General features: G+C 41.9%; 1 protein-coding gene across 1 annotated transcript in view; it reads left to right on the top strand.

The window, feature by feature from the left end:
• Positions 1-11,061: 11,061 nt before the first annotated feature.
• Positions 11,062-26,722, top strand: part of NUDT22 (nudix hydrolase 22) — a 182,576-nt gene continuing 166,915 nt past the window's right edge. Inside the window, exon 1 of the mRNA XM_044075727.1 lies at positions 11,062-11,153. The gene's annotated coding sequence lies outside the window, so the exon portion shown is untranslated. The remainder of the gene's footprint in view (positions 11,154-26,722) is intronic.

Here is a 26,722-nt window from a genome sequence, read left to right as displayed (position 1 = left end):
AGAACACACACCAGCACTGCCTTCACATAAAAACACAAATCACACACCCACCTTCGTGGAAGCTGTCAAAAAAAAATCTACCCAAACAGCAGAGCCCTCCAAGGCAGAAACACACTCAACCACCACAACATGACACTAATCACGAGACGCATAACTCTCCTAAACAGTGCACCACTCAACCAAAGCCACTAAGGCAAAAGAGCATGCCCAACACACTAGTCATAGATGACTCGATAATGAGGCACACTGATGTTCCACTCACTAGGCAGAATAAGGAGAAAGTAACAGTCAGCTGCCTGTCAGGTGCCAGGATCCACCACATAACGCAAGCACTCAGGTCCCTCAACAACAGGTACAAATATGACTCTGTCATTGTACATGTGGGAGTGAATTACATGAGATGTACCTCCCTGAACTACATGAATATATACATGGAGGAGCTCTCAGATTATGTAACCCAGGCGGGTATGACCCTAGCCCTGAGAAGCATCCTACCATCACCCAGAATGATACCACAGTACAAGCAGAAAATGATTGATTTCAACAACTGGGTAAGTTTCTGATGTCATTCCAAGGGAAGCCAGTATCTGTCTACCTGGGATGACATGACTGACAGACATCGATGCTTTTCCAGAGATGGCCTGCATCTGTCATTCCCTGGGCTTCCAAATACTGGCCAAGGCTCTTGCCACCCATATAGTGCCTTTTTAGGCTGTGTTTCAAAGACCAAATTACCACCGTAACAGCTACAAAGAAATCCAGTCTGAGCGTCATGCTGCTCAATGCTAGAAGTCTAAATCTCGAAATGCACTCACTTGAAGCACTCCTTAAAATGGAGAACATCAACATTTGTGCTGTAACAGAGACCTGGTTTAAAGCAGCAGAAAGCACCCCTGCACTATCAGGCTATAACTCATTCCACATCTTTCAGCCCTAGAACTTGGATTGAAGCTCTAAAGGTGGAGGTGTTTCCATCTTCATAAACGATCCACACACCCCCAGACTGGTAGCCCAACATAATGCATCAGAGATACTTCAGGTGCAGCTAACATTGGATATAACAGCGATTCAGGTCGTAACCTGCTATAGGTCCCCAACCATGTCCCAAGACTCACACTCCATGTTCCTAAGCACCCTGGAAAATATTAGGGTCCAACCAAACACTCTCATACTGGGTGACTTCAACTACCCCTCCATTAACTCGGTAAACTACTCATGTATCAATACACTTGCTCAACATTTTCTGGAATTCATTAATTCCAATGCCCTGGACTAGCTTGTTCTTACTCCAACTAGATGGAGCAACATCCTTGACCTGGTCATTACTAACATGGGCGACCATTGCTCTACACCAGTAGTCAACTCCTCCCTGGTTAGATCCGACCACAAACTAATCACCTTGGAAATCCACATGCCCCATCCCCCGCAAAGGTAACCACCATGAAAAACTTCTCCAAAGCTAACTTTGGGCTCCTAAAAACAGAGGTGGCTAACTTCACGGCACCCATGGAAATGGTGAATAATTGCATGACCACCGAATCATATACCAGTGCATTGTATGAACACGTACACAAATGCATGGAAGTTGCCATACCCAACAGAACCAAGATGCTCTCCTCCAAAAAAAAGGAAGCCAATCTGGTGGACCCCTGCCATAAACAAACTCTACAACAGAAGGAAGAAACTGATGCGGAATAAGGTGAAGTCCCAAGACTGGAAAAACTCCCTTATCAGCCTCAACGAAAAGTTGAGATCCCTCATCAAATTCTCTAAAGCTAGCTATGAAAACAGAATTGCATCAGATAGTAAAGACAACCACAAGGCCTTCTATAGTTATGTAAAGAATCTCCACAGCAATACCCAGATTTGCTCTGAGCTATTGCACAATGGTACCACAAATATTGCTAATATACGGGTCAACAGATGCAGTGCTAACTTTACCCTCCCAAAGAACCAATCACAATACCAGTAGATTTCCAGGCACCCAGTATTACTGCTGCACAGGTTAAATCTGCACTGTCCAAGGCCAAGAATACAACTTCTATGGGACCTGACAATATCCCTGGCTGTGTTCTATATGAACTACAGAGTGAACTGGCACCACACTTGTGTGCCCTGTTCAATCACAGCCTCACCTCAGGCTTTGTCCCTACTGAATGGCACACTGCTACAGTCATCCCTCTTCACAAAGTGGGAGCGACTACAGACCCTAGGAACTATCGCCCCATTAACCTGACGAGTCTGATATGCAAAGCTATGGAATGCATCATCATGGACCTAACAAATAAAGATATAGGGAATCTCCAAACTCTGGATCCCACACAGTTTGGTTTTGTGAAAGGTAGATCATGCCTGTTCAACCAGGCCGACTTCTTTGAGTCAGTCACCAGAGCTGTGGATGAGGACAAGGTGGTTCATACAGCCTACCTTGATCTGGCAAAGGCCTTTTATACCATTCCTCACTCAGGAATCATAGAAAAACTCACTAAGCTAGGCATCAACCCCTATATCACTAGGTGGGTTAAAAACTGGCTCACAGATAGAATCCATGGTGTGAAAGTAGCTGATTCCCAAGTCAGACTGCCGACCAGTCTCAAGTGGATTCCCACAGGGTTCTGTCCTGGGTCCTCTCCTGTTTGGTATCTACTTCTCTGAAGTCCAGGTCAACATGAAGGGACTCGGGCTGACAAAGTTCGCAGACAATTGCGAGTTGGGAGCTATTATTAACTGCCCAAGTGATGGTGACATCCTGCAGAAAGACCTCACTGAGACCAACGACTGGTGTGAGAACCATGGCCTTAAGCTCAATTCCAAAAAATGTGTCGTCATCTCCTTTGGGAAAAACTCAGTTCCCATGAACTACCACATCGATGGTAGTCCACTGAATATAGAAGGCGTTATAAGAGATCAAGGAACACAGGTTGACAGCAACCTCTCTTTTGACCACCACATTGCCACTGTGGTCAGAAAGTCCTTCTATGTGGCACATCTCATTACTAAGGGTTTTGCATCCTGGAAGAAAGAGGTCATTGTCTCCCTCTACTCTTCCCTGATTAGGCCAATCATCGAGTACAATGCCCCATTTGGCATGTACCTCACTAGACACCTGCAACAACTGGAGAGGCTGCAAAAGTACCTCACAAAGATGATCCTATACCTTAAACAGTTGTCCAATATGGATAGACTCAAAAAACTCCAACTATTCTCTGTCTCATATCGCCTACTTAGAGGCGATCTCTGCTTGACTTACAAAGCCATGTCTGACCCAGCTCTGTTAGAAATGCTACATCTAAAGAAATCCCAATCACTCCACACCACATGCTCCAGAGACTTCAACCTCATTACCACAATCAACAGAACATGCTAGAGGGACAGGTTCATAACCCAGAGACTGACCATGCTATGGAATAGACTTCCCATACATGTCAAGCAGAGCACTTCACTGGCCCTCTTCAAGCAAAATCTTGATGAGTGGATGAGAAATAGAAAATTCACCCCAGGGATCACTCCAGTGGCTCTACTCGACAGAGGCACTGGGAACTAATGTCGGGTGGCAGGATGCCAGGGTAGTCCCATGGACTAGGCTTGTAAAGGCTCTAGGGCCATTAGCCTAGTAGACACTTATAACCTATTCCTGCAAAACCCATGTTGGCTTCATTTGCCTAGTCATATCATGCTCCTTATAGCGATAGGGTTCAATGACTATGTCTGGAAATCATATACAACCTTTATGCGTGGCAATGTGTCTACAACTGCTATACACTGCAAATCATGTTTATGAATATTGCTCTGAGAAGTTAATAAAGAAACAGAGATGAAGATTCAGAGATGGGGGTCCATCAAGTCTATTAAACAAGGCAGAATATGATATGGAGCGTACCAGAGTATGTGTGATTTAATAACAAGGCCAAACAAATGACAGTAAGTTTTTTTTATACAGATTAGAACAGTATATGGCATCCTGAACATTTAGGACATATTGTACATTTCTGCAGTCCACAGGCAATGGTTAGATGCAGAGTGTCAGGTGAGTGTCATGTTTCCATGAGGCTATATGTTTTGGGAACTGCCTTACAGTTTAGATAGCTTTACACTGAGACTGAAAGACAAGGTAACTACACTGGTACTCAGTATACGTAATTTTGGATTATGGTAGCAATGGTTTTCATGCTTTCCTGATTATTTGGGTAATTTCTGAGTAGAATAGGTACACTTTGTGTAACATAAGGTGTGTCTATTCCATTGTACTCCTTACCGCTGAATTGTGTTTGGTCTTTAATGAGCGCATCTCCCAAAGCATTAGCCCTGCAAACTGCATACCTTAATGATTCATTTTAGTCCACTTTTTTTCCACCAAAAACATATTGTCAATCTGGAATTGTATCTTACGTTTCTTCACTGAGAAATTTGAAAATAAGCATGATAGTTCCAGTATTTTCTTATATTTCACAGCGTGTATCATAGAGAGACATACAGAGAGAGAATAGCAGGATAAAAGCAATCGTGGCTATTAGGATGCATGGTTTAGAAATCTCCTAGCCAATTGCAGCATACTCTCTTATTTTTCTGCACATATCTCAAGTGGAACTGATAATTTCCTACATTATTTTACATATGGTTTATGAATAATGTATGAAGTCCTTACATTCACTGCTGCAGTATTATTTATCATATGGGGATTCACTGCCATGGAATCAGATTGTCTAGCCAGTCTATTAAAGACTATGTTTTGCTTATTTAAAAGTATGGTGAATGTCACCCAAAAGCTCCTTGCATAGCATGGGGCATAAAGGTGACGTTCAGGCCTACCATAAACAGAACTTCTTTGCCTCCAGTTCCGAATGTAATCTTTTCACAGTCAGTCTGTTTTCCTGTATCTGTTTCTGCCAGTTGAACACATTTTCATTCTCCAGGAACCACCTACGCCTGCTTACTGACCTCTTTGCAGTTGTAGATAAATGCCCTGTTGGTTTTTTTGTTTTTTCTTGTTTTATTAGTGCGCCTTGAGGTTAATGTCATCCAGGAAGGGTAAATGCCAGTGTGGGAGACAGATTCCCCATAACGACCACCACAATAAGTGTTTTTTTTTTTCCTAGGAGCCTCTCATGACCATATGTCTTGTTCTAATTGTCAGGCATTTGTTCCAAAAATCCTTTGCAGTAGACTTTCTTCACTTTCCTTGTATCTTGAGAACCAGTGTCTTAAGCTTCTCGCTAAAGATAAAATGGAAGGAATCTCCCACAGTGAGGGTCAGTCTTTAGGGAAGAAGAAGGTGAAAAAGGTGAGACTGGTATCTTCCTCTGTCCAGCCTCTACCAGATGTTTCTCCTGAAGTTGTTACAAACCTGGAGGCTCAGCCAGATCTGTTGTCAGATTACTCAACCGTGACTGTGTCAGAGGCCGGTGAGGGTCCAGCTGGCAGCATGCCAGTAAGGCTTTGCAAGCATCCATCTTGGGGACTCAGGGGGAACCACAGTTGATTTTTTCTGAGGGGCTTAGGGGAGATCCTCAGTCTTTGGTTGGGGAAGAAGTTTCTACTACGGTTCTTGAATGCTGCCCTGGGTCTGGGCCTTCTCAGTTTTTTGGACAGAAGTTCCTTTAAACAAGAAAGAAAAAAATTAAACAGGTTTATTCTGCTCCTGGGGATCCACAAAGTGAGTGGCAGGACTTCACTCAGGGGCTATTTATTGCTTTAATGTCCTTAAAACCTCCTCAAGGGGTTTAAGTTCCTGCTCCTCCATGATCCTGTACTCCCCTTAAAGGCCTAGAGAACATGAGTCTTCTGAGGACGAGTCAGATTCTGATAATGAATCCCTGATTTATTTTAATCAAATTCCCTCTCCTTTAGACTTTGGGTCAGAGGAGGAAGAATCTATTAGCGCAGATGCTCCTTTTGAGGAAATTTCCTTTGAGGACACACCCTCTAGGATGATGGATTTTTTAAGTGGAATTGTGCTCAGGTCTCTGATATCCATAAGAGGTACTATGAGTTGCTGCAGTTGGAATCTGCTAAACCTGCGGCTATTCCTCCTGTTTTGGCTGCTTTGCTGGATGCTTTTTCCAATGCCTCTCATATGCCTGATTCTCTGCCCCCTGCTCTCAAGAAGCCTGACAGGTTTTACAGGGTGCCTGAGGATTGTTCTTTCCTATATAAATGCCCTGCTGCTGCTGACCACTCTATAGTGTCTGCGGTGTCTGATAAGCTGTCTCAATTGCTTCATTTGCCCAAGTCATTGCCTTCTGACAAGGACAGCAGAACTGTGTAAAGGTTGGGTAAGAAAGCTTACACTTCTGCTACCCTAGCTTTTAGGGCTATTAATTATCAGAACCATATGTCTAGGTTTGTGTTAACTCTTCTTCCTCAGGCTTGTCAACTTATTTCTCATTTTCCGGACTCTGATGGTAAAACTTCTGTTCTTTCCTTGCTAGGGACTTCCTGTCAAGTTGCTTGTCATTTTATTAAATGTAGTTATGATGCAGCAGATGCCTCTTCTAGGGCTGCTGTTTTTGGTTTGGTTATGAGGAGGTATTCTTGGCTTAAGCTTCAACCTCTACCTGATGATATTAATGCTAAGCTGATGGATGGTTCCTCTGGATTCTAAAATTTTGTTTGGAGAAGCTGCTGCTGGTTTGTTTAAGTCCGTTCAGGATAAGGGTAAGGCCTTACAGGAGCTTAAACATGTGTTTGTTTCTCCTGTTCCTAAATTTCAGAGAAATTACCCCACTAAGCCTGCCTTTGCTTGTAGGCAATCCTACCCTTCTACTAAAAGTAGGAAGAGTGAGAAACGGGCTCCTCCTGCTAAGGCTACTCAGTTTTCAGGGACTCCAAAGCCTACCTGACAAACCAGGTGCTATGTGACTATCCATCTCTTCCCAGCCACATTCTTCTTTCTCTTCACTTTTCTCTTTCTCTTCCTCTTCATAGGTTCATAGATTCATAGATTAGTACTAGGCTAACTACCCTTGTGGGCCTTTTCAAGCCTAGCCAATTACCCCATGTGAGAATCAAACCCTGCACCTTGTGTCTATAAGGTAAACACCTTTACCGTTATGCCATCCTCCCACCCTTACCGTTATGCCATCCTCCCACTTCCTGTTTGGCTTCAGGTCATTCAGGATTCTTGGGTTCTGTCGATCATCCGTCAGGGGTACTTCATGGTGTGGAAATCCCATCCTCATTTTATGGACATTCCTTAGCTTCCTCAGGAACAACTTCCATTTTTCCCAGAGGTTCTTCAAAATCTCTTGTCTCAGGGTATTATTCAAGAGGTGCCGGTGTCCCAAAGGGGGAAAAGGGTTCTACTCCAGACTATTTCTAGTGCCCAGGAAAGACAGCACTTGGAGACCCATTCTAGACCTCGCTCATCTAAACACCTTTCTAAAAGTGCCTTCCTTTCAGATGTTGTCCCTTCAGGTTCTGTTTCCTCTCTTGCTTTCTCAGGCCTATATGGTGTCTCTGGATCTCAAGAATGCTCATCTCCATATTCTGATCCATCCTCTTTTCAGGAAGTTTGTGCATTTCTCTGTTGCTTCCTGACATTTTCAGTTCTCTGCTTTGCCCTTTAGCCTTTCTACTGCCCCATGGCTGTTCACCAAATGCCTTGCTCCTGTGACTGTTTTTTGCAGGCTTCGAGGGATCCAAATATTTCCTTACTTACACGACCTGTTGATTCAGGCATCCCCTTCAGAGACCCTTTTGCAAAATCTTCATTTTGCCATTTCCCTTTTTCTCAGCCTGGGGTTCACTATAAATTTCAAAAAGTCTTCCCTGACTCCTTCGCAGGGTCATGTTTTTCTGGGTTGCAGGATTCAGATGGTGCCAGTGCTTGCATCCCTGCCCCCTCTAAAGACCTTCACTCTCATTTCCTTCTTTCACTCTGTTCTTCCACTGATTTCCATTACCACCAGGGAGCTTCTGAGAGCTCTGGGCTTCATGGCTTCCAACATTCAGATGCTTCATTTGGCCAAACTTTGCATGAGAAAGTTTCAGTGTTTCTGAAATGAGCGTGCCACCAACATGCACACCCTCAAGACATTGCAGTTCCTCTTCTTCCCTGTCTCAGACAGGAACTTCACTGGTGGATTCAGCAATTACCTCTACATCCAGGGATTCCTTTTCATCCCCACTTCCCTCTCAGGAATTGTTCACAGATGCTTCAGACATGGGATGGGGAGCAACATTTGGCTCCCTGAAGGTACAGGGGGTGTGGTTGCCTTGTCCACAGAAGGAGCACATCAATGTCAAAGAAATGAGAGCTCTTCTCCTGGCTCTTCAGCCCTTTCATTCTCTTTTCTCTCCAGGGCCTCTCAAGGATTTACAGACAATACCACAGTGATGTGCGTAAACAGAGAGGAAAGAGATCTTATCTTCTTTGCCGGTTGACATTTCTGGTCTAGGATCTTGATGTCAAGTATCAAGTGACTCTTCAGGCAGTTTATATCCCTTTTGGTCAAAACATTGTGGCAGACACTCTTAGCAGGTCCTTAACTCAGTCAGCGGATGCTTCACAGGATCGTGTTTCTGGATATTATCGACCAGTAGGGTACTCCTCAAGTGGATCTTTTTGCCTCCCCTGTGAACAGACATCTTCCTCTGCTTTGTGCCAGAGTCACAGGTTTTCTCGTATGGAATGTGGTCACCTCTCCTTTCCTTGGAAGGGGATGTTTCTTAATGCATTCCCTCCCCTTCATCTCATTCCGAAAGTCCTGTTCAAAATTCAGCAGAATGCTCCCAAAATCCTGTTGGTGGCTCCCTTTTGGCCGTGATAGCACTGGTTCCCTCTACTTCTGCATCTAGCCAAGGGCAATCATCACAAGTAACCTCACAGGGTGGACCTAATCATACAAGACAAGGGATCTCTCATCTATCCCCTCCTGTCCACACTTTAACTGACACTGGCTGATAGGATTTTGATTCCTCATAGATACCTGTTTTCAGAGGATGTGCTGCAAGTCCTGCAGGAGGCCATGAAACCTACTACTATAAAATCCTACTTATCCAAATGGAAGAGGTTTTCTATTTGGTGTCTCTCTCGCAATCTGGACCCACTTATTGTGGATGTTCCTTTGTTTCTCTTTTATTTGTGTGAGTTTCTCAATGCTGATTTAGACTATTCATCTATTATGGCCCGCTTAACAGCCATCTCTGCTTGTTTGACTTTTTCTCCTCCTCTAGCTTCTAGATTTGAGGTGAAACAATTTCTTAAAGGTGTCCTTAATATTAGACCACCCAGTAAGCCTGTTCCTCTTTCATGGGATCTTAACTTTGTTCTAGAGAAGTTGACTCAAGCTCCTTTTGAGCCTGCTACTTCAACCTCCTTGCATCATTGCTAATGGAAGACTGTTCTTTTCTTAGCTTTTACTTCTGCCAGACAGGTGTCCGAGTTGCAGGCCTTTATGTCTTGTCCTCCTTTTATGATCTTTCATGAGGACAGAGTGTCCTTGCACACAAACATTTCTTTTATGCCTAAATTGGTTAATGAGCTTTCACTTAACTGGTCTAATTATCTGTCTACTTTTTCCGCTCTCTGCAAGATGACAGTGAGAGGGTGCTGCATACTTTAGATGTGCATAGGCAACTCAGAGTTTATTTGGATAAGACTAAGGCTATTAGAAAATCTGATCAGCTATTTGTTTCTTTTCATCCTATATCTTTGGGACTTGCTGTATCCAAGGAAGCTATTTCTTCTTGGATTTCTAAGGCCATTTCCTTTTGTCAAACTTTTCACGGCAAGAGCCTTCCTTCTTCAGTTGCAGCTCATTCTACTGGAGCTGTGGCTTCTTCTGGTGCTTTTTTCAAGGGCTTAGATACTAACCTTATTCTTGAAGCAGCTACCTGGACTTCTGTGCATACCTTTACCAAGCACTACAAGTTAGATGGTATATCTAGAGCTAGGGCTGGTTTTGCTAGTGGTGTTCTTTATGGCATTTTAGGGGAATCTTCTGCTCCTTCCCCCTCCCCAGTTTCCTATTGAGATTTGGCACTCTCACATATGGTAAAGAATACTGCAGCAGTGAATGTAAGGACAGTATAGTTTGTGTAAAATCTTATCATAACAGTAGATGTCCTTGCCTTCACTGATGCAGTATTCACTCCCTCCCTCCTTCCCCTAGTCTCTTGCCTTCCTGAATGTACAGATTACCTCTTGGGTTCCTTGGACTGGTGTTCCTTCTGGAGAAATCTTCCTGTTTATGGTAGGCCTGAAAGTCACCTTTATGCCCTGTGCTACGCAAGGAGCATTTGGGTTATGTTCGGCATACCTTTTAAATAAGCAACATGTAGTCTTTGGTAGACTGGCCAAATGTTCAGGCTTCCCTAGCAGGGAATCCCCATATGGTAAAGAATACTGCAGCAGTAAAGGCAAGGACATCTACCATTATGGTAAGATTTTACACAACTGTGCTTTATTCGGCTTTGATATGTAAGATATAAATCCTTACGTTTAATTAAAATGTTGGCAAATGATAGAAGCACGCTTGAAGACCAGTGATGCAAAAAGAGCAAGATGGCGTGAAGCAGAACAAAAACAAGTGCAATGCCATGGTTAGACTGGGACTTAGTGGGACCAGCTGGAAAAGTGATAGAAATGACCCACTGGACAAAATATTTTTAAATGGCTCAGTATGATACACTGTCTTTTTTGCTGTGCTTGAACATAATATATTAAGCATCGTTATATGTTTTCCTGTAAGTACATAAAGCATCATATTAATTATGAAACATAAAAAAGAAAAGCTGTGCAAAATTTAGAATATATGTGTCACTCACCTGGAGACTTTCTGACAATTGGGTGATGTAGTCTAACACTGTGTTTTATTCTAGGTAAAAAAAAAAAAAGATGAAAAAGTATAAGTCAAAGGTAAATAAATAGCAGCTATGGAAATTATGTCATTTTCATCTACTGCTGGATCTGGAGTACATGCATAAATGTATTTTAAGTCAAGAGTTCACCTAAAGCCAGACTTGCAGCTATGTATTAATACAATCTCTTCTGCTATTTCCTTATTCAGTTCACCACAGTGACATCAAGAGGTCAGAAGAGAAAGTAAGCCAATAGGAAATAGCTGATACAAAGTTCCTGCTTTATGGGGGACAAGGGAGATCAAGACATTTTCAGATCTGAATGAGCTTGATAGCTAAACATTTACAGAAAGGTAAGCAAAATTAATTTTACTAAATACATAAGCCAATTTATAGGGTTACATCTGCACCTAGTAATTTCTGTCTTTCAGTGTCATACGCTGTTTTCTATGTCTAGAAACAGAAGCTGTGTTCACATGTATTGAGAGGACTTGCTCCTCCCCCATTCAGGGAAGTGCTTTGCATCCGGTATGAAATACATCAGGTTAAGACATGTAGAAGCTGATGCTGGCAGGATTGAACTCCTTAGTTTTCCCTTTAATCTGAAAGACTAAACCATAAAGCTTAGCAACAATACCAAACAAGATAAACATATACTTGAAATTCTAGAGTGTAGCAGTTAAACATGTTTATAACAGCATTATTTTTTTTTCTTGCTGGTAAATATTGGACAGAATCCACGAGTAATGCTGAACAGCTGAACAGTTTTAAGTGATGGTTTACTGTGGCAGATGTTTGGTGTTCTGTGTAGAACTTATGAAAAATATTTTATAAGAAGTTTCATGTATTTTTAACATGCTTATTTGCTTCTGTGTTAAATTCAGCAGATTTATTTTACTTGTATTGTATTGATGAGTAAAATGAGACAGTTTATCCAAGATACAAAAATTTGGAAACGTGGAGTGATTTTTCCATCTTCATGCAGTCGTAAATCTGGTTATATCTGTTTCTGATTACTTGCTTTCTGTGGAGATACCCTGATTCTTACCACTTTATTCATCATCATAGCTTGTACTGGACTGTGACACAGAAGAAGAAGCACCTCCTTAGCCCCTCTTTGTATTCATGTACATATCTTCTTTCTCTTGAAAGCATACTTTCCTACATAACTCTGTTAAACTCTGTGAGGAATTTGATCCCCCTCCCCCCACCATTCATAACCATTACATTCATGAGCAATATTTCAACCTACTGTTTAAGGACTCATTATTTTTGATATATTTTACACAGCTACCACATTAGTATTTGTTTTTTTGTTTGAAATGTAGTCTTTAGAACATGACTTAGCAGTGCAGATGAACATCTCACAGTGGTAGCACTGGTTCTGTCTTGTTTTTCTGGTTCCTTTGCTTTCTAGCCGTCCATACACTGTCAACCTGCAGCCATGACTTCTGTCTTTCTCGACTGATAATATGTTCTTGCTCATACCTCTCAACTGTCCAGATTTTCAGCTCATATTTTTGGTCTGTTCAACATAAAATTTGTGGTTTTTCAGGCAAATCACTAGGATGAACTGAGAACTGAAGTCACTAAATAATGACACTTTGAGTTTCAGACTTCAAATACTATGGAAAATGCATGTTAAAACAAACCTTGTTACTCTAGCAACTTTCTGAATTTATAAAAGCAATATTTAAAATAGATTCTTATTTTTGGACCTTTTTTCCTGTTTTGTCAAGCTTTGTCCAGATTTTGTGCACTAAGAGGTTGAGAGGTATGTTCTTACTTTACCTTTCATGTTTTTTTTGTTTTTGGGTCCTCTGCCATAAGTGCATGGTGTTTCCCTTATTCCAACTGAATGCCACTTGATACAAAAATAAGCACACCTGTTTAATTTTATTAGGTCTGTTTAATTCCTTCCATTTCCTTTATATTGAGCTCTGCACTTTATTTTTCTACTCCTCTGTGAAAGAGGCTTTGTTTTCCATTTCCTCTGCAGTATCAGATTTGCTGACCACAAAGAACAGCAAGGAGCCTGCCATCATAGTGCTCTATGTATAAGGCAGAGTGTAGCCCTTTTAGTGCAATAAAATACAAACACAGGTTTGCCATTCTGTGTAATTTTGTTTTGGGCAACTGCAACTTAATACTAGAATCAGTCCCTTTCTACTTGCCGGTCGCTGCCTGGACATCTAATTTTTTTTCTGTCTATCTCTGTGTAGACAGCAGAACTTTTTCTCTCAGCAGTTCTATATCTTCTTGCTCATCCCTTCTCTCTACATAACACTTGACTATTTATTTTAATTTATTTATTTTCAACTGTTTATGTACAATTCCTATTTTTCTTTCTGTGTTTTTTTCTCTCTTTCTAGTCTCATAACTCTTCTGATCCTTCACAACGTGCAAGATCTTCCCTTTAATTCCATCATAACACTTATTAGCCTTAGTAGTCACGTTCTCTGTTTTAACTATTGAGAACATAACTACACACTATGTTGATGTAACCGCATTCCTATACCACCTTCATCCCCAGAACAGATGTAGATTATTTTAGTTTCCTTTACATTTATTCCCTGACTATGATTACCTTCCATTTTTTACAGTATATTTGCAGAATCTCTCAAACCTTCTTTCATTTATTTACAGTATACAAAGTTGCATTGCCTTAAGTGAGCATTGTGCATCTTCTGCTAGCATAAACCTGATATGTCTTCATTTCCTGTTTGCCTTTTTACATTCCTGACATGTGTAAAGTTGCATTGCCTTAAGTGAGCATTGTGCATCTTCTGCTAGCATAATATGTTCATAGGTTCATACTAGGCTATCTGCCCTAGGGCATTTATAAGCCTAGCCAGAGTGTGTTTGGCTTTCGCCACCCATTTTAAACTAATTTTGCTATGCCCTTTTTCGAGGTTAGTATACTGTGCCTCTGTTTAACAGTGACACAGAAGTGATACCCGGGGTAAACCTACGATCTCCCATCCACTCATCAAGATTCCTCTTGAAGAGAGTCAATGAGGGACTCTGCTTAACCTGGACTGGGATTTTATTCCAGAGTGAAGGGAGCCTCTGGGTTATGAATCTATCCCTCCAGCATGTCCTATTTATTTCAGTGCTGAGGTTCAAGTCTCTCGAGTGCGTAGCTCGATGGGATTTGGATTTTCTGAGGTGCAGCATGTCCATTAATTCCGGGTTGGACATGGCTTTATACGTCAGGCACAGATCGCCTCTGAGCAGGCAGTATGCCACTGAGTAGAGCTGGAGTTTCTTTAACCGGGCAGCATATGGCATCTGTTTGAGCCCTTTGATCCTCTTGGTGAGGTACTTTTGGGGTCTTTCCAGTTGCTGCAGGTGTCTGGTAAGGTATATCCCAAAAGGGGCATTGTACTCAATTATGGGCCTGATGAGGGATGAGTAAAGAGGCACGATGACCTCCCCTGATCTAGATGTGAATCCCTTCATGATTAGGTGGGCTGTATAAAATGTTTTTCTAACCACTTTGGCCACATGGTTGTCAAATGAGAGATTGCTGTCAACTTGGGTCCCCAGGTCCCTAATTACTTCTTCCATACTTAATGGATTACCACCTATGTGGTAATTTGTGGGCACTTTGTTTTTGCCAAAGGGGATGGCTACACACTTTTTGGCGTTTAGCTTGAGGCCATGGCTCTGGCACCAGTTGTCTGTTTCTATGAGGCCCTTTTGGAGGATGCTTGTGTCGGCTGGAGAGTCGATTATGGCGCCCAGTTTGTAGTCATCTGCGAACTTGGTCAGCCACAGTCCTTTCGTGTTGGCCTGTACCTCCGAGAAATATATACCGAACAGGAGAGGTCCTAGGACTGAGCCTTGTGGGACGCCACTTGTAACTGGTTTGGAGTCTGACATGGCTCCACCAATTCTAACCATGTGGGTTCTGTCCTTGAGCCAGTTTGCAACCCATCTAGTGACATAGTGGTTTATATTTAAGCTGGTGAGCTTATCTATAATGCCGGAGTGGGGTATTGTATCGAAGGCTTTTGCGAGGTTCAGGTAGGCTGTGTGGACCACCTTCCCCTCGTCAATGGCCTTGGTGACTGTTTCAAAGAAATCGACCAGGTTTAAGAGGGAGGATCTGCCCTTAACAAAGCCGAACTGGGTAGGATCCAGTGTCTGTAGGTCCCCAATATCTTTATTTATGAGGTCCATGATGATCCTTTCCATAGCTTTGCAGACTAAGCTAGTCAGGCTTATGGGGCGATAGTTTCCAAGATCCGTTGAGGCACCACTTTTGTGGAGAGGGACCACTGTTGCTGTACGCCACTCTTTGGGTACATATCCTGTAGTAAGGCTGAGATTGAGCAGTAGTTTTATGTTTGGGTTTAGCTCTTCTTGGAGTTCATGTAGGACGCAGCCCGGGACACCGTCATGTCCCATTGATGCTGTGTTTTTTGCTTTGGAAAGGGCGGCTCTTACCCGAGCATCTGAGATATCAGGGGGGCAGCACTCTGCTGGGATAGATATTTGCCCTTTTGGTGGGGAGGGGGGGGGAGTTTGTGCTGAACCTGTCAGCTAGGATGTTGGCAATGTCTGTGGGTTCGGTGTATTTTTTGTAATTTTGGACTAATTCTGAGCATATCTGGGAATTCCCACCCAGGTTCCTAACATAACTAAAGAAAGTCTTGTGATTATCCTTAGTGTCCTGTGCAATTTTTCTCTCTAAGCTGGCCTTAAGACGATTTTATGAGTGCCTGTAGTTTTTTGCTAATACTGATCAGACATGCCTTCCCTTTTTGGGATTTTGCTCTATCATGTAGTAGCTTCCTCCTTCTATTGTATAGTTTGTTTATGGCTGGGGTCCACCAGACAGGACATCTGCCTTTGGAGGACTGGGTCTTGGTTTTATTTGGGATTGCATGATCCATGCTTTTCTGAAGGTGTTCATAGAATGCGTTTATAAAGGATTCTGTGGTCTGGGCCGTATTTTCCACAGGCCCGGGGGCTTTGAAGGATTCCACCTCAGTTTTGAGGAGTGTGAAATTTGCTTTAGAGAAGTTTTTCACTGTGGTTTTCTGGTCCGGGGGTGGGGCCGGGATGTGAATATCCAGTGAGATTAGTTTATGGTCTTATCTTACCAGTGAGGGATACACTTCTGGTCTGGAGCATAGAGTCCCCATGTTGGTGATGATCAGGTCCAGTATGTTTTCCCCTCTTTTGTGGGAGTGGTAACAAGTTGTTCCATAGCATTTGAGTTTATAAATTCTAGGAACCTTTGCGCTAGGTTGTTGGAGCTAGAGTAATGCTCCCAGTCTATGTTTGGGTAGTTGAAGTCGCCCAATAGAATGGTGTTTGGAGAGACCTTCATATTTTCCAGTGTTCTGAGGAAGGCTGAATGGGGTTCCTGGGTTTGGGAGGGTGGTCTGTAGCAGGCTATAAACTGGAAGGCAGTTTTACCCACTGTTAGTTGCACATGGATAGTCTCTGATGCTTCGTGCTGTGCCACCAACCTGGAGGTGTGGGTATCTTTGACGAATATTGATACTCCCCCTCCTTTTGTGGTTCGGTCCAAGTTTTGGGGCCGAAAAGCATGGTATGAGATATAACCTGGTAGTGCTGGGGTGCTCTCGGGAGCCCTGAACCAGGTTTCTGTTACTGCACAGATATCGATGTTCTCCATGCTAAGGAGAGTTTCGAGTGCATGCATCTTGAGATTTAGACTTCTGGCGTTGAGTAACATTACTCTTAGTTTCTTATCCCTTGTGATACCTATGGAGGTGGGTTTGTCTTTTTAGCCTTGCCTAAAAAAGGCAGTATGGGGGTAGCAAGAGCCTTTGCCAATATCCGAAAGCCCAGGGGTGACAGGTGCAAGCCGTCCCTAGCGAAGCATCGTGGCTTGTCGAGCATGTCATCCCAGACTGACAGGCATTGGATCCCCTTTGAATGACACCAATACTTAAGCCAGTTGTTGAAATTGATCATCTTGTCTTCATACTGTGGCATCATTCTTGGTGAGGGTAAGATGCTACTCAAGGTCAGGGTCATACTGGCCTGGGCTACATGCTCAGAGAGCTCCTCTATGTCTCTTTTCATGTAGTCCAGGGAGGTACATCTCAGATCATTCACACCAGCATGGACAATGACTGAGTCATATTTGTACTTGCCTTGGAATGACCTGAGTGCTTGTGTTATGTGGCGGATCCTAGCACCCGACAGGCAGCTCAACGTGACCTTCTCCTTGTTCAGCCTGGTGAGCGGGACGGTAGTGTGCCTGACGATTGAGTCACCTATTACAAGTGTATCAGGTGTGTTGCCTTAAGGGCTGTGACTGTTCGGCACACTGGCTTTGTGAGCTATGTGTTGCACGTGTTTTGTTTTGGGGTAGTGGTTGCTTGGGTGTCTGCTTTGGAGGTCTCTGCTGCTTAGGCAGATTTTTATTTAGAGCCTCCGAGTATGTTTTTGTGTGTTTATGCGTTTGGTTTGCTGTCGTGGTATGTGTATAGGTAATCCTGATATGTCTTCATTTCCTGTTTGCCTTTTTACATTCCTGACGTGTAATATTGCACAATTACTGAAACCAGCCTTTATGTAGTATTATATGATATAGTAATCTTATTCATATAAGGCGTTCATCTCAAGCTGCATTTGTAAAATAGCTTATGTAATAATTGTCTTTTCAGTAGCATTTACTGAGTTATCCATTAGGTACTTCAACATTTTTTGGCTATTCCTACAGTCCACTTTGTATTGGACCTTCCAGTTTATCTTTCCTCTAAAATCTCTCTTTCCATACTAATGAGTGACTTGATTATTAACTTCACGGGCATCACCAGCTGTGATCTTGGCATCCCACATCCTTTCCCCATACATTATTACTTCTGCTTATCATGACAATTTTCATCTGCTTTCAGATAAATTCAGATTAACAAAAAAAAAAAAAATAGGATCTTGTACAACTCTGTCTTTTGTGACTCCTTGAGTGACCCAACCACCACTTCCTTTGCCTATTTTACAGAAACGTTTTGCTGTCATTTGCCAGGTAAGTATATCCTGAAACCTCATACATGAGAAATTCCACCTTTGTGTGGTCATCCTGTCACAGTCAATGAATCATCTTCTTTTTTATAGTCGAAAACAGCTTCTCTACATTCATCTTCTTTTGGTTCTGCTTTATCAGTCTCTTATCATCTACTTAGAGGTGATCTCTGCTTGACTTACAAGGCTATGTTCGACCCAGCCCTACTTGAAATGCTACACCTAAAGAAATCCCAGTCCCCCCGCTCCACACACTCCAGAGATCACAAATTAGTTACCACAATTAACAGAACATGCTGGAGGGACAGGATCATCTCCCAAAGACTGCCCATACTCTGCAATAAGCTTCCCATTCATGTCAAACAGAGCACCTCGTTGGCCCTCTTCAAGAGAAAACTTGACAAGTGGACGGGTAACAGAAAGTTCACTCCAGGGATCATTCCAGTTGCCCTATTGGATAGGGGCACTGTGAACTAACATTGGGTGGCACGGTGCCTGGGCAATTTTGGGGGGTTAGGCTTGTAAAGGCTCCAGGGCCATTAGCCTAGTGCACACCTATGAATGAATACAAGATCATAAATCAGTGTAGGTCATATTTGTTGCAAACCAGTGGTATCAAATGTCATTTTTGATTGAAAATAACTGTCTAAAATGGTATTTGAATCACTGGGACTTTGCATACCTACTGTAACTATAGCAAGTTGGCTGTACCTCAAGGAGGGGGGACTTATCCTTTGCAGTGAACTCCTCTGATCGGTATAGGTTCATAAGTTCATAGATGATTACTAGGCTAATGGAACAGGAGCCTTTACAAGCCTAGCCAATAATGCCCAGGATATGGCAATATTATATCTTAATTCCCCTGATATGGGATTGGGTAGTTGGTCTTTGGGTGTTGGTGTCTTGAGTCATTTTACATACTGCCTCTGTCCATAAGGGACATGGGTAGTACCCCAGGTGTGAATTTACAGTTCCCTATCGATTTATCCAAATTCTTTTTGAAGAGAGTGAGAGACGGGCTTTGTTTTATGAAGATGGGAAGTTTACTCAATAGACGAGGTAGCCTTTGTGATACAAATATGTCTCTCCAGCAAGTTTTGTTAAAGTCATAAGTAAGGTTCAGGTCCATGGAATGTGTAACCCTTGTATAATTTTTCTTACAAGTAAGTAACATTTTCATTAAGGTTGGATCAGAGAATGTCTTGTAGGTCAGGCATAAGTTGCCTCTTAATAAATGATATGAGATGGAGTAAAGGAATGGAGCCTTTAGTCAATCTGCATAAGACATGTGTCTTACAATTTGTATTTTTTTTTTTTTTTTTTTTTTTTTTTTTTTTTTTTTTTTTTTTTTTTTGTGAGAAACCTCCTGGGGCCACTCCATTTGGTGTAAGTACCTGGTTAGGTACATGCAGAAGGGAGCACTGCACTCAATTACGGGCCTGATGTGGGCCAAGTACAATGCCAGTATGACTTCCTTTGATCTTAATGCCATGCCGTTACTTATAAATTGAGCCATGCAGAAGGCTTTCCTCACTATTGTAGCTACTTGGTGGTGTAAGTTTAGGTTACTGTCTGTCTGTGTTCTTAGATCTCTCAGCACTGGGTCTACTTTCAGGGATGTGCTATCAATATTATAATTTGCAGGGATTTTTGATTTACTGAGGAGTATAAATACACATTTTTTAGTATTTAGTCTCACACCATGGTTTTGGTACCAGTCATTTGTCATTTTTAGGCCTGTTTGTAGGATGTCAGCATCATTTGTGGGTTCAATGGTTGTTCTCAGCTTACAGTTGTCCACAAACCTGGTGAGCCAGAGGCCCAAAACATTGGTTTTCACTTTAGAGAAGTATATACCAAACAGGAGGGGTCCCACCACTGAGCCCCATGGGACACTGCTAGTAACAGGTTTCTTATCAGAAGTGGATTCCCCTATCTGACCAAGATGTGTCCTGTCAGTGAGCCAGATGGCTATCCATCTGACAATGTAGAGGTTTACACCTTAGTAAGTATCTATAATCCCTGAGTAGGGGAGGTTGTGTAAAATAATTTTGGCCAGGTCCAGATAAGCAGTGTGTACCATTTTACCCTCATCAGTGGCCTGGTGGCTTTCTCAAAGAAGTCCACCAGACTGAGCAGGCAAGACCTTCCTCTGACAAAGCCAGATTGAGTCTGGTCTAGTTTTTGGAGAGTTCCTTTGTTGTTACTGATCAGGTAATTCTCTCCATGGCATTGCAGATACAATTGTCCAAGCTTATGTGTCTCTAGTCCCCTGAGTCAGCTGATGGGGGCCCCCCCTTGTGTAGAGGGATGACTGCTGCAGTCCTCCACTCCTGTGTGACAAAGCCCGTCTGGAGGCTGTGGTTAAAGAGGGTTTCTAGTGGCCCTAATAGATTCTGTTTTAAGCTGTTTAAGACGCATCCTGGAATGTTGTTGGGACCCATGGAGGCTGTGTTTTGGGCTTTAGAGAGCACAGTAAGGATCTGTTTCCTTGTAATGACCGGTATGGGAACGGTTGCAGGTATTTATTTGGGTGTGGTTAGGAGGTGATGGGAAGAGATTGTCGGCCAGCAGGTTTGCTAGTTTCAGACTAGGTGAAAGTGTGGCCTTTCATGACTAACTTGGCACATTGCTGAGTATTTCCCCTGAGGTTATAAATGTAATTAAAAAAAAAAGCCTTACAGTTATCTTTCAGCTGGGAGGCTACCTTTGCCTCATAATTTGCTTTGGTAATTTTGACCAGCTCTCTCTAATTTGTTTGTCTAGACTGATGAGTGTCTTTTTGCACTGTTTTGTTTGTGCTTTCTTGGTTTTGGAAAGTTTTGTTTTTCCTTTTTATGCTAGGGGTCGACCGGGGTGGTTTATTTTTGCCAGCAATCACGGGTTTGACTCGGACATGTATTGCCTCTTCCATGCAGCTACAAATGTGATTGTACAGTGCTTTTGTGTACAGGTCAGAGTAGGCCTCAGTGTCATCCAGATTCAGAGGGGCTTGAAAGTTTAATAAGCTGGCAGTTAGTTTGAGGTAACTGGCTTTGGCAAAGTGCTTAACAGGTTTGGATTTTGATGGTGGTTCTGGGTTAGTTTTAATACTAAAGGAGATCATTTTGTAGTTAGATCTTACAAGGGAGGAATTAATGCATGGGATGGAGCAAGATCCACTCCATGTTCATGAGTACTAAGTCTAGGATATTTGTACCTCTAGTTGGGCAGCTAACTAGTTGCTCCAGGACATTTATGCTGATGAAGTTCAAAAGCCTCTGAGCAAGTGAAGTATGGGTTGTATAAGTCTCCCAGTTCATGGAGGGGCTATTGAAGTCACCCATAGGTATGGTGTTAGGCTGAATGTTAAGAGATTCCAGTAGGTTTAGGTAGGAGATGTGGTTTTCCAGTGTTAGGGGATCTCTAGTTAACAAGGATATGAGAGGGTTTCGCACCTATGGTTAGTTGAGCATGGAGCAGCTCAAGCAAATCATGTTGTCAGACTAGTCTAGCAGTGGTGTACTTGTCTTTTTTGAACACAGAGACACTTTCTCACTTGTTTTATCCTGAGCTGAGACACCTCCTCACTTGTTTTATCCTGAGCTGAGGGAGATTGAAATGTATGAAAGGCATTATAGCCTTTGATAGTTGGGGTGTTTTCTGTGGTTCTGAACCATGTTTCCGTGACTGCACATATGTTTGTATTTTCCAGGTTGAGGAGTGCTTCCAGGGACTGCGTTTTTTTATTTAAACTCCTAACACTGAACAGTAGTACTTTTAGGTAGTTGTGAGTGATTTTGTTATGTTGGAAGGTTTTTAACAACTTGGCATTGCCTAAAAAGGCAGTTTGGGGATATATACAGTTTTTGCCAGTATCCGGAAGCCAAGTGGTGACAAGTGCAAATCATCTCTGGCAAAGCATTGTGGTTTGTCGATTGTGTCTCCTCAGGCTGACAGATATTGGATCCCCTTCTTATATGAGACAGTTTGTGTGAAAATGGTATTTGCACATTTTGATGTTACAGAACTGTATCATTCTTATTATAACTTGATTTTTCCTAATGAATGCTGAAAGGGCAGGATGCTTTGCTAATTCTTCATAACTCCTACCTGGCTTCATGACACAACGGTATGGAGCCCTGACTGCAACCAAGTGATTGGGCTTCAGTTAGTGACTATGGAACTGGGGGAGCCAAGAAGGGAAGGGGGAAGAATGAAGGTGTGTGCCCCACTCACCTCCCAGGGGCTAAGAAGGTTCGCTTGCACTTATGAGCACACTAGGTGGTGTGATTTCCTGGTGAAGATCAGGAAAACTACTGTTAAACTGCTTGCGGAGCAGGGCTGCTTGCAGGAGTGAGGGGCAGCCGCTGTGATCAGCCCATTGTAGTCCCCTTCATGGATCTTTGCTGGATGCACTTCAGGATTAGCCTTTTGCAACAAAATCTTGAACCACTCCTGATGATGAGCTAAATGATGGCCCTTCCTTGTTGACCATCATCTTAGTGGTGGGGTACAAACAGGCTGACTGGCTTGGAGGAGACTGATGGTCGATAGACAGCAGGAGCCAAAAGAGGAAAAAGAAGAAAGTTAATAATAATTGGTTCATAGGTTTGTACTAAGCTAACTGCCCTTGCGAGCCATTTTAATAAGCCTAGCCAATTATCTCTTGTGAGACTCAAACCCTGCGCCTTGTGTTTGTAAGGCAAACACCTTAACCATTAGGCCACCCTCCCTCCCTGGGATGGATTTCTGCTACACCAATGTGAACAACTGAGGAACCCTTTGTTTTTTCAACAGTACCACTGTGGGCTCCTGATTTATTTAGTTGACAATGCTTATGCATGCAGTGCCAAATGTAACAGCTTACAGGTTAACTTGCTGAATTCCCTGAATTAATTCCATGTGATTATCCTGACCTTTCTCCTCATACAGTTTACATTCTCTTTTTGCTACAGCTGTCTCCCTGTGAGCAAAGATACCATCTGATGAGCTTTTCATGCACAGATTGTTCTGTTGTTGATTGCTTGTCTTCTTAATTCCTGCAAAACGTAGCTCAAAACATTTCTAGATAGCTTACAACAGTATTCATTATCTAACCTCATAATTGTTTCTGCTTTATGCCACTTGCCACTCATATAGTCATTCCAAAATGGCTCAGAATGTTGATTCTGCTAGCTAATAGTATTAACACAAACACAAAGTAAGCAGCTTCACTGCAGCCTTAAAAATAACATTACTCAGAACAAGCACAATATATCTCACTCAGAAGATGAGCTATAGCAACATAAATTGTCTGGTTTGGTCATTTATGCTACCATGCTGGAAGTAACTGTAATGTACTTACATTCCTCTAGCTGTCTGCATTATTTTTGTCTGTTGTGGTTTAATGCTTCTTATTTGTTTGTAAATTTTATAAATTAAGTAGTTTGTGGCAAAGGAATGTTGAGGTCTACATCTATATCAACTTAAAAAAAAAAGCTTTTAATTCTTTTAAAGCAAGGAGCTCCAGCATCTGGGATAATTATTGTTCTGTGTCCATTTCTATGTAACAAATAGCAATGAGTGAATCACAGTTGTATCCTTGTAAATGCCGTTTCTCGAGCAGTATGTCTTTAGAATGGGATACATTACCTCCATATGAATATATGATTATGGCAAAAGAAGGAAACAAATAATTCTGCATGTGTTTGTTAGCCTCTTGCAGATGTCTCACTTTTATTCCATATATCCTATGTTTATAGATGTCTCACTTTTCATTTTCACTTTTATTCCATATATCCTATGTTTATAGATGTCTCACATTTCATTTTCACTTTTATTCCATATATCCTATGTTTATAGATGTCTCACATTTCATTTACACTTTTATTCCATATATCCTATGTTTATAGATGTCTCACTTTTCATTTTCACTTTTATTCCATATATCCTATGTTTATAGATGTCTCACATTTCATTTTCACTTTTATTCCATATATCCTATGTTTATAGATGTCTCACATTTCATTTACACTTTTATTCCATATATCCTATGTTTATAGATGTCTCACTTTTCATTTTCACTTTTATTCCATATATCCTATGTTTATAGATGTCTCACTTTTCATTTTCACTTTTATTCCATATATCCTATGTTTATAGATGTCTCACATTTCATTTTCACTTTTATTCCATGTCCCATGTTTGTAGAAAGTTATATGTTGTCCCAAAGTCCAGCATCTTCCTTGTTAACCTGTTCCATTGTTGTTATCACCCTGTCAATAAAATAGTACTTTATTTCATCCCTTATAAATGTAGTCTCATCCATCATTTTGTTCCCTATTTTGTTATCCCTTTCTTCCTATTACTATTGTATCTGAGCATGTCATGGTTCCCAGCCATATTTATTTCTTCATGTGAGCATTTACAGAACCTTTAGCCTCCTCTTTGTGACAGGTTTTCTTTTCCTCTTGTCAGATGCTAACCTTGGTCAGCATTTACAATCGTGGTGTATTTACTTTCCCTTAAATGTCCCCAGAAGTGGGCACAATATTCCAGATATAGCCCCATGAAAAGCTTTGAGAGGCTGGTCAAAGATGCAATAACATCTAAGCTACCTGCAGATCTCGACCCACTGCAGTTTGCTTATCGAGCAAATCACTCCACTATGGATACTGTAGCACAGGCGTTTTGCTTATCGCTGGACCATCTAGAAAGTAGAAACAGCTACATGAAGTTACTGTTCATTGATTTCAGCTCTGCTTTTAATATAGTTATCCCTGTACAGCTGGTAAGGAAGCTGCAACAACTACACATCAACACACCACTTTGCAATTGGATTCCGGACTTTCTCACGGACAGACCTCAGAAAGTGTGCGTAGGAAATAACTTCTCGGATAGCATCACTCTGAATACTGGAGTTCCTCAAGGCTGTGTACTGAGTCCATCACTGTTCATCCTGCTAACACATGACTGTACAGAGAGGTACAACACTAACCACATCATCAAGTTTGCTAATGATATGATAGTTGTGCGCCTCATCAGCAATGATGACGAGGTAGCGTACAGGGTTCATAGGTTAGTACTAAGCTAACTGCCCTTGCGAGCCATTTTAAGCCTAGCCAACTATCCCTTGTGAGTCTCAAACCCTGCACCTTGTGTTTGTAAGGCAAACACCTTAGCCATTAAGCCACCCTCCGGGCTGAGGTGGAACAAATGATTAACTGGCGTGACAGTAATAACTTAGCACTAAAAGTGAATAAGACAAAGGAAATAGTTGTGAACTACAGGAAAAACTGAAAGGAACATTTCCTCTTACCATCAGTGGAGAAACAGTGGAGAGAGTGAGAAGCATGAAGTTTCTGGGGGTGCATATTGATGAGGACTTGTTCTGGTCTACCAATACAAATGCCATTTTCAGGAAGGCACATCAGAGGCTGCACATTTTGGGAAGTTTGAGGAGAGTAAACATACCATCAACAGTTCTCACAACCTTCTATAGGGTACAACAGAAAGCATCCTGACAAACAACCTCACAGTATGGTACAGAATCTGCTCTATCTCTGAGTGCAAGGCTGTCCAGAGAGTGGTAAAGACAGCTGAAAGGATTATCAAGAACACCCTAGCAGCTATCCAAGATCTGCACTGGTCCAGATGTCTAGGCAGGGCCAACGGAATAATTAAGAACTCCACCCACCATGCTCACAGACTGTTCGCATATCTATCATCTGGCAAGTGCCTCTGGATCATAAAATGCAGAGCTACAAGATTCAAAAACGGCTTCTTTCCACAGGCCATCAAATTGTTGAACTCTTGTAACAGTCATGCTCCATGCCAACCATCTGGGCTATTACTTCAATGTGGAAGACCGTCTCAAATTGTGCAATAACTTGACTGCCTGTCTCAAGCCAATATTAGTGCAATACTAAGTAAGTCAAGTCAATTCACTGGTCATCAGGGGCAATAGTATGGCCAGAGAATTGTCTCACTATAGTACAATATCTATACTAGTCTGCAACTCATTCACAGTGCAATACTCATGAATGTCTCATTCTGGGCAATACTCAATGTAAGTCTTAAATGCAATGTCTTACCTCAGTACTGTGCAATACTAAAGGAAAACAGAGATCACTATATAATAAATGTTAAAGTGAGTTCAATGTATGTGCAATATTAGGATTATCTAGCTAAACATTATATTATATAGTAAGTAGTATCTATGTATTAATGACTTGTATTAAGTCTATGTAATATCTGCACACTTGAGTCTGAAGATATGGAGTTTCATTCAGTTTTTGCACTTGTGTGATTCTGAATGCCAATAAAGTTTGCTTCGATGTTGACTTTGACTCATCAAAGCCCTATTTAGTGGAATTGCAAATTCATCATCTCTAAATCTTACTCCTCAGGCTTTACATCCCATAACCACTTTATCACTTGGCTCCTGATAACTTATTTTAGGTGGGTTATAGCTTCATGGATTAGTACTACACTAATTGGCCTTCTGAGCCATTTTAAGCCTAGCCAATTACCCCATGTGCAAATCAAACCCTGCACCTTGGGTCTGTATTGGAAATACCTTAGCCATTATGCCAGCCTCCCACCTTACGATACCCATGTCCTTTTTCTCATCTGTGGTTGCCAGTATGATCCAATTTATGCTGTTCTTTACCTTAGGATTTTTATAACTTTGAAATTACCTGCATTGTAACTTATAAGGTTCGTAAGGTTCATAAGTAAGTTCTAGGCTAACTGCCCTTGCAAGCCATTTTAAGCCTAGTCAATGTCCCTTTCAAAGCTGAAAATCAAACCCTGTATCTTGTGATTGTGAGGTAAACACCTTAACCACTGTACCAACCCCAACCCCAAAAATCAAACCCTGTACTTTGCATCTGTGAGGTGAAGACCTTAACTGTTATGCCAGACCTATCACCACAAGACTTACTTATGGTTT

Source organism: Protopterus annectens, chromosome 6.part1 (genome assembly GCF_019279795.1).
Source record: "Protopterus annectens isolate FY-2018-M chromosome 6.part1, PAN1.0, whole genome shotgun sequence".
NCBI classification, from domain to species: domain Eukaryota; kingdom Metazoa; phylum Chordata; order Ceratodontiformes; family Protopteridae; genus Protopterus; species Protopterus annectens.
Note: the sequence above shows the minus strand (reverse complement) of the source record. Positions and strands in the feature narration are given on the sequence as shown.